The sequence below is a fragment of the Callithrix jacchus genome, chromosome X, assembly GCF_049354715.1.
Source record: "Callithrix jacchus isolate 240 chromosome X, calJac240_pri, whole genome shotgun sequence".
NCBI lineage: Eukaryota > Metazoa > Chordata > Mammalia > Primates > Cebidae > Callithrix > Callithrix jacchus.
Genome location: NC_133524.1, coordinates 27881607 through 27895991, shown reverse-complemented (window position 1 = coordinate 27895991; position 14385 = coordinate 27881607).

Here is a 14385-nt window from a genome sequence, read left to right as displayed (position 1 = left end):
GCACACTTCATAAACTAGTGTCCCATTTTATTCTCTCTATCCTCTTATGCTGTTGTATTCCTTCGTGGGCTTTAGCATCTGCAAACTCAACATAGATATATTTATTTATGGTCGCTTGTTGTATGTATTGTACACTTCGCCCTACAATGGAAACTCTGTAAGACCGGAGACACTTTTCTTTTGTTCGCTGTTCTATCTTCATTATCAAGAATAGTAACTGGCACATAGTAAGAGTTCATTAAATGATTTTGGATTAAAAACACAATTAACTCGTGGTTTATATCTTGCTTCCAAGAAAACTTCCAGGACTGGTAGATGAATTCAAGTATGCTTTTACTGTTGAAGACAATAAGAGTGAAATAATGAGAGAGTGCTTGTTTTTGAAGATGAAGATAAATATTTTATTAGACTATGTAAAATGTAATAAATGATTATCTGAATGGTTTTACAAAAAGAAGATCTCCTACTGAACTAGTTGAGAATCATATGGATTGCAATTTTGAATTATTTAATAAAGTATTTAAAGTTCTTATCTAAATATTGGCAAAAATATTTCAAAATAATTTGTATGAAAATGTTGAGTGTATTATAAATGGGGGTTGTGCACTATTAATTCTTAGATAATGCAATCCTCATCTATCACATAAAAAATAATCTCTTCCTTTCTCTGTCCATTTATAGTAATTTATTGGTGCCACTTTAATGAGAATTATCATTTGGTTATCAATCTCTAGTTGAATTAAAGCCATCACTTCCATTTTGCTTTATATCTGTATGAAAATACTATAAACTACTAGTGAGCAGGATTCATATCTTATCTATCTTTGCATTTTCCAGAAATTTCTTATGTGAAGTTAACATATACATTTTTGTTAAATAAATAGTAAGGAACTTGGCCAATATGCCGAAACTTGAAAAATTCACATTGCCAAGTTAGATTGACTGAAAAATACGTAATAAAATGCTGACTTGTGTTTATAAACTCAAAACGTGTGAGTTATCACTGAAATATTTGAACTAGGCATATGAAAATATAACAGTGCTTTCTGGGTCCTAGTAATCAGAAATCATACTTTATTTTTACCTTCATGTAACCGTTCTTGCTTTAGGCATGTATATGAACTGAAAAAAAATATATATATATATGTTTATGTGTCTATAATGGGGGTCTGATCATGTGAAATGTTAATTTTATTTAGATGAAGCCTGTATCTTACAACCATGAAGATACTGGGTGGAGAGTGAAGGGAAACTTACTTGTGGTGCTCATCTAATAACTTATGATGGTAACATTTTAATACACACAATCTGAGTCCAGATTATATGTTTCTAAACACAAAACACTTAATCTTTCTCTGTGAGGAGCATTCTTTCCATAATCCCTGTGTCCCAGTTTAATCATCTATAAGACAGGTATATTCATTTCATCTACCTCAGAAAGGTGTTCAGAATTTAGCCCATGTCTGGTATATAGCAATTGGTATTAGCATTTTATATTTGAAAGCATATTGCTTTTATAATGCAAATAAAAACAATAGAGTGTAGACAAAATAAAATTTAACATAAGAAAATTAAATTCTTTTAGTTATAAGTCTTAAATAAAGAACATCAAGGGAAATTAGGAAATTTATACCATCTTTGACTCAATGCCCATGAGATGCTCAAATTAGAGGTGAAAACACAGGTAGAAAAGATCTGGGGATAGTGATGCTTGATAGTGTGACAAAATTCATTATAATTTTAGTGTTATTTTATGTCAGGTATGACCTAATTTTATTTTGTTATGTTTTATTAAAAAAATATTTCAATAGTTTTTTTGGAAGAGGTGATGTTTCATTACATGGATAAGTTCCTTAGGTGTGATTTCTGACATTTTGGTGCACCCATCACCCAAGAAATGTACACTGTACCCAATGTATAGTCTTATCCCTCACCTGCCTTCCACCCTTCCCTGCATGTCCTTGGAGTCTATGATATCATTCTTATGCCTTTGCATCCTCATAGCTTAACTCCCACTTATAAGTGAGAGCATACAATGTTTGTTTGGTTTTACATTCCTGAGTTACTTCACTTAAAATAATGGTCTCCAGCTCCATCCAGGTTACTGTGAATGCCATTATTTTGTTCCTTTTTTTGGCTGAGTAGCATTCCATGTGTATATATACCACATTTTCTTTATCCACTTGTTGGTTGGTACGAATTTAGGGTGGTTCCATATTTTTGCAATTGCAAATTGTGCTGCTATGAACATGTGTGTTCCAGTGTCTTTTTCATGTAATGATTTCTTTTCCTCTGGGGAGATACCCAGTAGTAGAATTACTGGATCAAATGGTAGTTCCACTTTTATGTCTTCAAGGAATCTTCATACTGTTTTCCTCAGTGGTTGTACTTGTTAACTTTTCCACCAGCATTGTAAAACTGTTATCTTTTCACCACATCCACACCAACATGTATTATTTTTTGATTTTTTAAAATTATGGCCCTTTTTGCAGGAGTAAGGTAGTATCACATTGTGGTTTTGATTTGCATTTCCCTGATAATTAGTGATGTTGGGCATTTTTTCATACATTTGTTAGACATTATTATTTCTTCTTTTGAGAATTGTCTATTCATGTCCTTAGCCCACTTTTTGATGGGATTATTTGTTTGTTTTATTTCTGATTTGTTTGAGTTCCTTGTAGATCCTGGATATTAGTCCTTTGTCGGATGCATAGTTTGTGAAAGTTTTCTCCCACTCTGTGGGTTGTCCATTTTCTCTGCTAATTATTTATTTTTGCTGTGCAAAAGCTTTTTAGTTTAAGTCTCATTGTTTTAGTTTAAGTCCCATCTATTTACCTTTATTTTTCTTGCATTTTCTTTTGAGTTCTTGGTCATAAGATATTTGCCTAAGCCAATGTCTAGCAGAGTTTTTCCAGTGTTACCTTCTAGAATTTGTATGGTTTCAGATCTTAGATTGAAGTCTTTAATCCATCTTAAGTTGATTTTTTTATAAGGTGAGAAGAGATGAAGATCTAGTTTCATTCTTCTACATGCAGCTTGCCAATTATCCCAGCACCATTTGTTGAATAAGATATCCTTTCCACTACTTTATGTTTTTGTTTGCTTTGTCAATGATCAATCGGCTGTATTTGGCTTTATTTCTGGGTTATCTTTTCTGTTCCATTGGTCTACATGCCTGTTTTTACACCAGTACCATGCTGTTTCAGTGACTATAGCCTATGAAGCCAGTATTACCCTAATATCAAAACCAGTAAAGGACATAACAACAACAACAACAACAACAAAAATTACAGACCAACATCCCTGAAGAGCATAGATGCAAAAATCCTAAACAAAATCCTAGCTAACTGAATCCAACAGCATATCAAAAAGATAATACATCATGATCAAGTGGGTTTCATACAAGGGATGCAAGGTTGGTTTAACATACACAAGTCAATAACTGTGCTATATCACATAAACAGAATTAAAAACAGAAATCATGTGATCATCTCAATAGATATATAGAAAAAGCATTTGACAAAATCCAGCATCCCTTTATTATTAAAACCATAAATAAAATTGGCCTAGAAGGGACATATCTTAAGGTAATAAAAGCCATCTATGACAAACCCACAGCCAATATTATACTGAATGGGGAAATGACAAAAGCATTCCCCCTGAGAACTGGAACAAGATAAGGATGTCCACTCTTACCTGTTCTATTCAACATAGTACTGAAAGTCCTAGCCAGAGGAATCAAACAAGAGAAAGAAATAAAGAACATCCAAATCAGTAAAGAGGAAGTAAACCTGTTGCTGTTCACTGATGATATGGTCATATACTTAGAAAATCCTAAAGACTCATCTAAAAAGCACCTAGATCTGATAAATGAATTCAGTAGAGTTTCAGGATAGAAAATCCATGTACACAAATCAGTAGCTCTGCTATACACCAATAGCAGTCAAGCTGAGAATCAAATCAAGAACTCAACCCTTTTTACAACAGCTGCAAAAGAAAAAAAAAGCAAAACAAAACTTAGGAATATACCTACCCAACCAAGTGAAAGATCTCTACAAGGAAAATTACCAAATGCTGCTTAAAGAAATCATAGACAACACAGAAAAATGAAAACACATCCCATGCTCATGGATGGGTAGAAACAATATTGTGAAAATGACCATACTGCCAAGAGCAATCTACAAATTCAATGTGATTCCCATCAAAATACCGTCATTATTCTTCACTGAACTAGAAAAATCAATCCTAACATTCATATGGAACAAAAAAAGAGCATGCAGAGCCAAAGCAAGACTAAGCAAAAAGAACAAACCTGGAGGCATCACGTTACCTGACTTCACACTGTATAACCCAGTTTTAAACCATCTGAAACGTACTGAAGAATGGATATAGTCAAAAAGAGGAAAATTATCTAATGTTTTATCCTGAATCTAGGAGATTTATATGGAAATTGTCTTGATAATATTTTTTAAAGTATTGCCCACTACTATAAGGAGTACACAAAAAGGGAATGTATGTTTTTCTTGTTGCCATCTGTTGAGAATTCACATTTGTAGCCTGTCAGAAGTTAGAGGCAGCAAATGACCAAATGCTACCATCCTCTATGTCTTCCTTTTATTTTTATTATAATAATGATAGTTATTATTTAGAAAGAATGTCTTGTTGTATCATCCAGCCTAGAGTGCAGCGAGGCAATCACAGTTCACTGCAGGCTCCAACTCTTGGGCTTAAGTGATCCTCCAATCTCAGCCTCTCAAGTAGCTGGGACTACAAACATGTAACACCACACCCAGTAACTTTCTTCTATTTTTTAAATTTATTTTGTAGAGATGGGGTCTCTTTATGTTGCCAAGGCTGGTCTCAAATTTCCTGCGTCAAACAGTTAAAGTGCTGAGATTATATTCATGAACCACTATGTCCAGTGTCTTCCTTTTAAATACTATAAGAGAATTTTATTTTAGGATATTATCAATGTCTAAGAAATGGGAGGAGAACTTGAAGAAGAATCTCAAATTTTAAAATGAATTTTAGGCCAGGCACAGTGGCTCAGGCCTATAATCCCAGCATGGTGAGAGGCCAAGGTGGGTGGATCACCTGAAGTCAGGAGTTCGAGACCAGCCTGGCCAACATGGTGAAATTCTCTCTCCACTAAAAATACAACAGTTAGCCAGGCGTGGCAGTACACGCCTGTGATCTCAGCTACTTGGGAGGCTGAGGCTAAAGAATCACTTGAGCCCAGGACATAAAGGTCGCAGTGAGCCAAGATCTCACCACTACACTCCATCCTGGGCAACAGAAGGAGACTGTCTCAAACAAACAAACAAAATGAATTTTAATATTGAATGAGATGTGGGATGTTCTCATGTTGAACCACTATAAAGTATCATTTTAAGATGTTTGAGGTTTTCTAGGAAAATTTAGAATGATTGCACAGACTGAAATGTTTTTATAAGAACCTGCTGTGCTTTTTCCACAGTGGCAGTGTGGAACAATTCTTACAATTCTTATCTGGACTGCTTGGATTAGAATCCTTACTCTTTAGTGTTGAAATTTGGAAAAACGACTCCCAAATCCCTATGACTGACAAGAAGGGTTAAATATCATCTGTCCTTGTTTAGGAAACATAATTACATTTTGCAAGACTTTACAGGAAGATTAACAGAGAATCTTTAAGAGACATGAAGAAGAAACAAGGTTGTCCCTTGACAAGAGTCAAATATGAAATATTAGGTTATATATTCTGTTATAATAAGGGGCATGCCAAACTCGCATATCCATTTTATCTGTTAGCCCTTGAAATTTTAGAGAATTAAAACTATCCTTAGAGGTGCAAGTGGCTATTATTTTAAGTTTGAAAAAAATAATTATAGTGTTGCAAAAGATTTAATTATTCTGTGAATTACGAAGTCAAGGCTAGGGTACCAAAAGAAATAGAAGGCATCAGATCTCAAAGGAGCCAAGCCTTTTTGATTCCTCAGACCCTTTAAAACTGGGTGATGAGAGGTATGTGAGAAATCAAATAGACTCCTGAAATAGTGCTGTTGATTTAGCATTTTATTATTTTGCTAAATCTCTTTTTAATTGTTAATTTTGGATTTAGGGACTTAGAGGCTATACTAAATTGAGAAAAAGAGAGAAGAGGAGAAACTATTAACTTTGTTGAAAATATAGTTATCTGATAGTGACACTCCATGCCTTATTTGCAAATGAGATTCCCTGCCTTATGACAGATAAGACCATATGACAGGTAAGTAATACACATATGTGTAGATCTTTTTCCAGACATACTTTGATGATATCACATTTATCTCTGTGCTGACAAGTATTAGGGTAGATGGAATTTGTTGACTCTGATGTTAGTGTTAATAAAAAGCCAGGCGCGGTGGCTCACGCCTGTAATCCCAGCACTTTGGGAGGCCGAGGCGGGTGGATCGGGAGGTCAAGAGATCGAGACCATCCTGGTCAACATGGTGAAACCCCCTCTCTACTAAAAAAAAAATACAATAAATTAGCTGGGCATGGTGATGCAGGCCTGTAATCCCAGCTATTCAGGAGGCTGAGGTGGGAGAATTGCCTGAACCCAGGAGGTGGAGGTTGTGGTGAGCCGAGATTGCGCCATTGCACTCCAGCCTGGGTAACAAGAGCAGAACTCCATCTCTAAATAAATAAATAAATAAAACCTGCTAAGAAACAAGGATGTTGATACTTTCACAGTGATAAATACCTGTATACAGAGAGAGAGAGAGAGAGAGAGCCATTTACAAATTCTAAGTGTTGGGTATGCAACTGTAGAGATATGGCAGAACTCTTGGGACTGTGGCAGACTACAGTTTGTGCCATTGATGGCTGCAACCTGGGGCTCCGGGCCAATCAGCTGTTTCACTTGGGACTAGAAGAGCAGAGAAAACAAAAAGCAACACTAAATTGTCTAAGAAAACAACTTAGCCCATTGGCAGATGTGAAAGCTACTAAAGGAAATAGTTTTCCAACTGTTATTTGAAAATTGTGATTCAGGAACATTAAGGAGTAAAGAACGTTGGTTTAATGATTGGTCAGAAGAGAAAGTCAGTGACACACACTGGAAAGGGGAATCAGTCAGCTGCTTGTCCCTAGAACATAATCAATTTAGGGTGTCCTTTGAACAAGTCAATGCAGGGGAATCTACCAGGGAATGGGAAAAGCCAGTGGACTTAGATATCACACCCCTGGAGAGAAGTTACCACCACAGAGAAGCAGATACCCATGGTTATCAGGACTCAAGTGAACACATGGTGATTCCAATAGAGTGATTGAGAATTTGCTTGAAACCCTGCCTACTACTACAATGCTTATAGAGTACTGCCAGAAGACCGTGGAGTTATTGTGAATATGGAAGCTTAAATTCCAGGGATCAACTTCCCAGAACTGAATCCTTGCATCTCAGCTGGAAGAGAGCTTTCCTTATCTTCACAGAATTGTTGCTGGATGGCTGTGCATTTACAGCCATTGAATAGGTCCTCATGGATTGTGCAGTACCTGATGGCACCAAGTCTAAACGAGGAGGAACATTTATGTAATACATGTCATTGATTTGAATATCTTTTACACGAATGTTCTGGCAGATAGAAATAATGTGTCCTGTTATAAAACAATCAATTTATAGTAAGGAATTTTCAATAGATGACATAGAGTATCTTGAGATTTTGTCACTTTTTTGTTTTGCACAAAGGCACTAGCATAGTGCTGTTTCTCCAAAGGACTGCAGAAAGTGTACTGGGTGTTGTATGAATAGGGAAGGAAAAGTAAATATGTTTGTGTTTTATTTTTGTGAGAGATTTTGTCTATGTGATATGATTTATCTCTTGTTAAACTAGCTTCCAATCCTGCCTCAATATTGGCAATATGTCTGGAACTAAGGTGGTAAATTATATGGAAATTGAAATATGTTCATAAAGCCTAAATATTCTGTACATATTACAAAAACACATAGTAGATCTAGATGTAGGTTTGAAGTTCCCAAATCAGTTTTTTAAATATGGACTACTTTATTCTCAGGTATAGCTGCTCTCTGTGTCCGAAGCCTATAGCAAAGTTAAAATAAACTTTTCTTTTTTAATAGAGGGTGTATAAAATAGTGGTTGAGGGTATAGAATCTAAAGCCAGATAATCTGGATTCAAATCCCATCTTTTTTCTTTACTAGCTATGTGATCTTGGACAAGTTACTGAACCTTTCTATTCCTCAGTTTCTTCAACTGTAAAATGAAGTTGGGAATATTAGCACATATCTCATAGGACTATGATGAAGATTAAATGAGTTAATATTGGGAAAGCATTTTAACGAAACCAACCTACTAGCACAATATAACTCTTTCCTACTGCAATTACTACTACTATTATTAAATAATAATAGCGGGAAATTGATAAACTAGAGGGAAAATATTTGGCCATATGTGGGCATATTCAAATTATTCAAATTAATGTATTAATATCATACTTATTTTTCATTTACATTATATCAAAATACATTGGGGTCAGCTTTGAATCCATGTCCCCAAAACTTCCTTTGTATTCAGAAAAGTATTTCTTACCTCGTCTGGCACAATTACAGCAACATTCAATATGAATGTCTACACATAAGGATAAAGACGTAGGTTTAGTGACTAGGATCCATCTTTTCCCTCTCCTTTTTACTTTTTTTTACTTTAAAAAATGTATGGAATGAAAACTAATATTTAAACCCAAACAAAAACTTTGTCTTTGGTAGGACCAGAAACATTGAAAATTCTGTATGTGTAATTTATAGACTATGTAGATAATATATACATATAAATGCATATGTCTATACATATTATAAAAACATACATAAATATTCTATAAACTGTGTATAATTTATATATAACATTTACACATGTATAGACATATATACATGCATATTTATGTAATATGTAAGATGTATCTATTTTCTTAAGATTGGAAGATTATTTCATTATGCAGATTTCAGACTTTTACTTTATATTGTCTATATGAAATGTGTAATTCTAGTCATACATTGCACTCATAATGAATGGGTCAAACTACTACTGTAAAGTTACTTGACTCACTAATTCAGTGACATGGAATGAAGCAGAATGTTCTGGGGCAGGAAACTTGGTAAAAATCTCCCAGTTCTCAGTAGTTCTTGCTTACTCTTACTTTATTTTATGAAGTAGGCAAGTAATTTAAAGTCATACTAAACAAATGAGAATTTAGACTATAATATAAAACAGTATTATTTGATAATTTGATTTTTAAATTTTATCTAAGACTGCAAAACTTGGAGAATCATCAACTGGATTGTTCTTGTGGTTGATGATACTGACTGTAATTGTACACTGTAATTTTTATTTAAATGGCAAAAATATGTAATATGGATAGGCCAACATCAAAAAATGTGTTGTAATTTCTGTTTGAATGTACTCTTTACCCTTTGAAAGCCTATGAGGTGATATATCTGGAAAGTTGAGTTAGCACTCTATTTTTAATTTATCCCATCATTATATTTGTACCACATACCAATAGGCAACACAGTTATCAGTATGGCTAGCTGATCCTTAACTGCTCTGATCCTGACTTATTGCTTTGAAAAAAAATCACTTATTGCTTTGAAAAAATCATTTTCATTGCAATAAAAGCTCATTGTTATTTTGTTCATATTCCACTAATAGAGCTCGAGTTGGAGGCATTTGCTTTTGAATGATTTCAACTTATCTTTCCAATTGTTCAATAGTATTTCTATTAATTCACAATATTGTTTTAGAGAACATAAAATATTAAAACATGGTTGAAAAATTGTTCTTGTTTACTAACAAGTACTAATGTAATATTTATAACAGTTTTCAAGAGAAATCAATTACTTGAGATTTCAAAGGCATAAAAATAATCTTTAAATTGTGGAAACGTTTTAAGAAAACAAATAGCCTTTATTCTGTATTATGGACGTGACTGAGGGCATTCCATGAATATTATGATACTCCAAATTTCAGTGTGAGTTGTTTTAGCACCTTCACAAATATATTATCCTGTGTACTAAGATCTCACATATTATATGAAGAAATTTAAGTGGTATTGGATAAAACTACAACTTGAAACAGAAGGCTTTAGTTTTTTTCAATGTATTTTAATGCTGCTAATGTAAAGACATTTTATTCTACCACTAAAATATTTAATGATTTCTATGAACTAAAGTTAATACCTTTATGTTAATATACCAGATAACTTTTTCATGTGGTATATTGACAAAATATTTCTTTGGGGTATAGCAATTTTGTTTTATTTCAGAACACTTTTAATAAAGTTAAATGCCGTGAAGAAAGTATACAGCTCTTTGGAATAACTCCACTGAAAACAAAGGTATTTTGTGAATTAATATGTGTGCATATTTTCCATTTATTCAGAGGAAAGTAAAATAACATAATGGTATCTCTGATAAAAGTTGGCATTTCTAATCCATTTACCAATTGTGCCATGCAAATTTATGCACTATAATATTTTTCTTAAACCTGATATCATCAGCATGTAATAACCATGATCTTAAAGAAAGGTGTACTTTTCGATCTAGCTGCTAACTGGGGACACTTTGAACTTTGAAAGATGAAACTCATTAGATTTTGTGACAAAAAAACACAAAGACATGATTTAATGGATGAAGGAAGTTAGGAAATGAACACAGTGTACCCATCACCACTGACAATAAATCAAATAAGATATTGTTGGTTGGTTGATTGGTTGGTTTTAATAATCATAGATTTTTAAGTACACTGGAGATTTAACTGGAGATAAATTAATAGAAATAAAAACTGGACTGATAAGATATAACCAGCTTAGTTAGTCCTTAATAAAGCAAAAGTTAGTAGAGTGAAGAGAAATTGAAGGAGAATCTAATTGGCATTAAGTAGCAATTCCTTTTTCTCTGAAAAACAAAAAGAGGGCATATTAAAACAAAGATAGACAAGAGGGCAGGAAGGAGAACTGAAGAACTTCACATCTTATAACCTCTTTCTGTTGAAGAAGAAGGGAAATTCATTTATTAACTGTTATCTAGTGGTAGATAAAGACATAGACAGAGGCTTTGGAAGGTCAAGAAGAAGCTGAATACTTGATTGAGGATTTAGGGTAGGATCTGTTTACATAGCCATTGATTATGTCCTTGCAAATTATCATCAGCCTAAGCTTCTAGTAATCACACCATGGACATGGATTTGTACATTTAGACTGAATTAGTCTACATTTGTGTAGACATCACTTCCATTTTCCAAATCCTGTGTTTATTTTAATGTGGACACATAGTTCCCATTTTGCTCCTAAATTTCAAGCATCTTTCTAATCCACACACATTTTTTCATTAAAAATCCAGTTTCTTTACTAGAATAAAACTTATAAACCTAGAGTTGCATTGAGGAAAATTAAAAATTCAATTTTTCAGGTGCACTAGCCACATTTTAGATGCTCACCATATACGGCTGGTGGCTAGCATATTTAATCATGTGGATATATTCTATCATTGCACGAAGATTCTATCATTGTAGATAATGGTGGTCTAGAATCAATCCCAATCTTAAGTAATTTTTATTTGAACAAAACAAAGACAGTCTGTTAAAAACATGTTTTTTGGAGATTTTGAATTGGGTGCATTCCTGAAAATTAAATTGGTTTCTTATTCTGAAGCTTTTTTCAAGTCCGTAAGTGAAGTAAATATATGTCTGAGAAATTTAGAAGATTCTTCCTCAAGAGTTTCAGTATTTACATAGCTGTAGTTTTTTTTTTTCTTCCACAGGCAATTAAAACCCAATCCTAACTTCTTGTTAGAGAAATTTAAGTAATTTAACCAAAACCCTTGATTTCGGCTCGATCTTTTACCCCAGCTAGAATAAATGAGCTTCTAAATTTTTCTCAAGGCTTCAGCTGTACCTTTTAAACTCCATATGGGTTAACATATTTGGAAGTTTTGGCTTTCTATTTTCTTTTTTTTTTTTTTTGAGACAGAGTCTAGCTGTGTCATCCAGGCTGAAGTGCAGTGGCGATCTCGGCTCACTGCAACCTCCTCCTCCTGGGTTGAAGCAATTCTCCTGCCTCAGTCTCCCGAGTAGCTGAGACTACAGTCGCACACCACCACACACAGCTAATTTTTTTTTGTATTTTTAGTAGAGATGGGGTTTCACTGTGTTAGCCAGGATGGTCTTGATCTCCTGACCTCGTGATCTGCCCGCCTTGGTCTCCCAAAGTGCTGGGATTATAGGCTTGAGCCACCGTGCCCTGCCTGGCTTTCTATTTTCTTACCCAGAAAGTGTTAACGATGTTGTAGAAAAGGAGCACAGCATTTTAACCTAAGGACCTAGATTTTTTTCAACTCAGTCACAAACAAGTTGTTTGATTCTTCTGATATTCATTTTTCAAATTTATTGAATTCAGTTAATTCCATTTTCAGTTTCAAATGAGAATATGCTTTAAAAATGAAGCTACAAAATTATCATTATAGTTATCCCAAACATGTGATACTGCCAACATGTTTACACTATGCTAAGAATTTTATACAAATATATTAACCAAGTTCTCACAACAACCCTTCAAAGTAGGTACTCCTGCAACACATTGTAGTTTCTTTAGAAAAGTAGCATTTCATAGTTATTAAGAAGACTGAATTAGTGTATGTAAAGATAGATACCACAACTGTTAATGCCAAATCTGAATGATTAATACAATAAATATTTCTTTCTTTCTCATACAACAATTAAATCTGAATGTTGAAGGATAGCTTTTGACCTGATGATGGATGAAGTCATATTGTTTTTCATCTCATGTCTCTAACACCTTGGGGATATTTACTTACAGCCAGCACATGAAAAAAGAAAGAATGGAGAAGGCACATTTATTTCTTAAACATTTAGACCTAGAAGAGACACAAATCACTGTAACTCACATGCCATTAGTGACAACTAGTCACATATACTGAGATAGATACAGGGGATGCTGGGAAATGTAGCCTCTGGTCAGGGAGTCACTTCTCAGTAATCAACCCTTCACCATGGCAGAAGAGTGTGGATCTAATTTTAATATTTCCTTAGCTTATGACCTAGGACCTTAACTTATGTAAACTTTGGTTTCTTACTTTACATGATAGATTTAATAACCCTGTTTCACAAGTTTTAAATTAACTTCAACTAATCATGATCAGGGCTCAAATGTTGTAAGCACTCAACAAATAGCAACTGATTAATTCATTGTCATCCTCTTCAATAAGCTATCAAATATTCTGGTCCCCATAAGACTGGGACTTATTTGATTCTAGCAATTTCTTTTCCTACTCTAACCATAAACCTAATTTGGAGGACTCCATATCATGGCTGTTAGCTTTTCATGATGCTGAATGCCTGCCTGCTCATGTTCCCTGAATATTACTTTGCTCTTAACTACCTACAACTGTGCTAAGATTATTTACTGAAACTTCCTTATTTTGTGTTTTGTTTTATTTTCATCTTGGGCTCCTGATGCCAACTGTATATATATTTTTCCATTTATTCATTGGAAATTTTGCTTTTCTCATAAGTGAATGTTACCTCTGTGGCTGAACTCAGATATTTTTCTCTATACTCAGCTTCATCCAAATTGCAGGTTAATTTCAGGCCTTGATGAAATTGGACCATGGTGCTGTATATGAACCATCAAAGTCTAGCTATTGAGTGGTGATCAACTGAACAGTCAAAATGAAACCAGACAATATGTGTAAGAGAATTGACATGCATGGAAATCTGATTTATCTTGCATTCTTTGTTAGTAGTGCATCTTCCTTGAGCATGAATGTGCATATATATGTGTGTGTAAGTTGTGTAAGGGGTGTGCGTGTGTGTGGGGTGCATGTGTATGTGTCTGTGGAGTCTGGGCTAGGATGATGATGAGGACGTTTATAAATGTAAGAAATTTTTTCTCTAGGAAGTTTGTAATGAGGAGAAGATATTGAGAAGGACTTCAGTTGCAATGATTGAGCTGAATGTCATTTTTACTGACCTACAGGTTTTTACTGGGAAAAAAGCAAGTTACGCTTACCTCCCAGAGTCTGGAATATTGTATGTGTTCATTAATCACAGTGTAATCAGATGTCAAAATAGGAGTGTTAATTGAAACACATTATGAAATAATGCATTAGACCAAAATATGAAAATGTTCAGTGTAACAGGGAAATAGAGTAGTTTTAGTTTTCTCAATCTGATCATGAATACACATTGGTGAGTTTGATTGTTGAAAGATTGGGAAGAGCATTTTCTTCTCTGACAACTGTGCTTTGAGGACCCATTTGCCTGCAAGCTGGGAAGGACAAAATGACACATCCTAACTTCGATTAGAGTCATACTAGCCTCACAGGGTTTACCTGA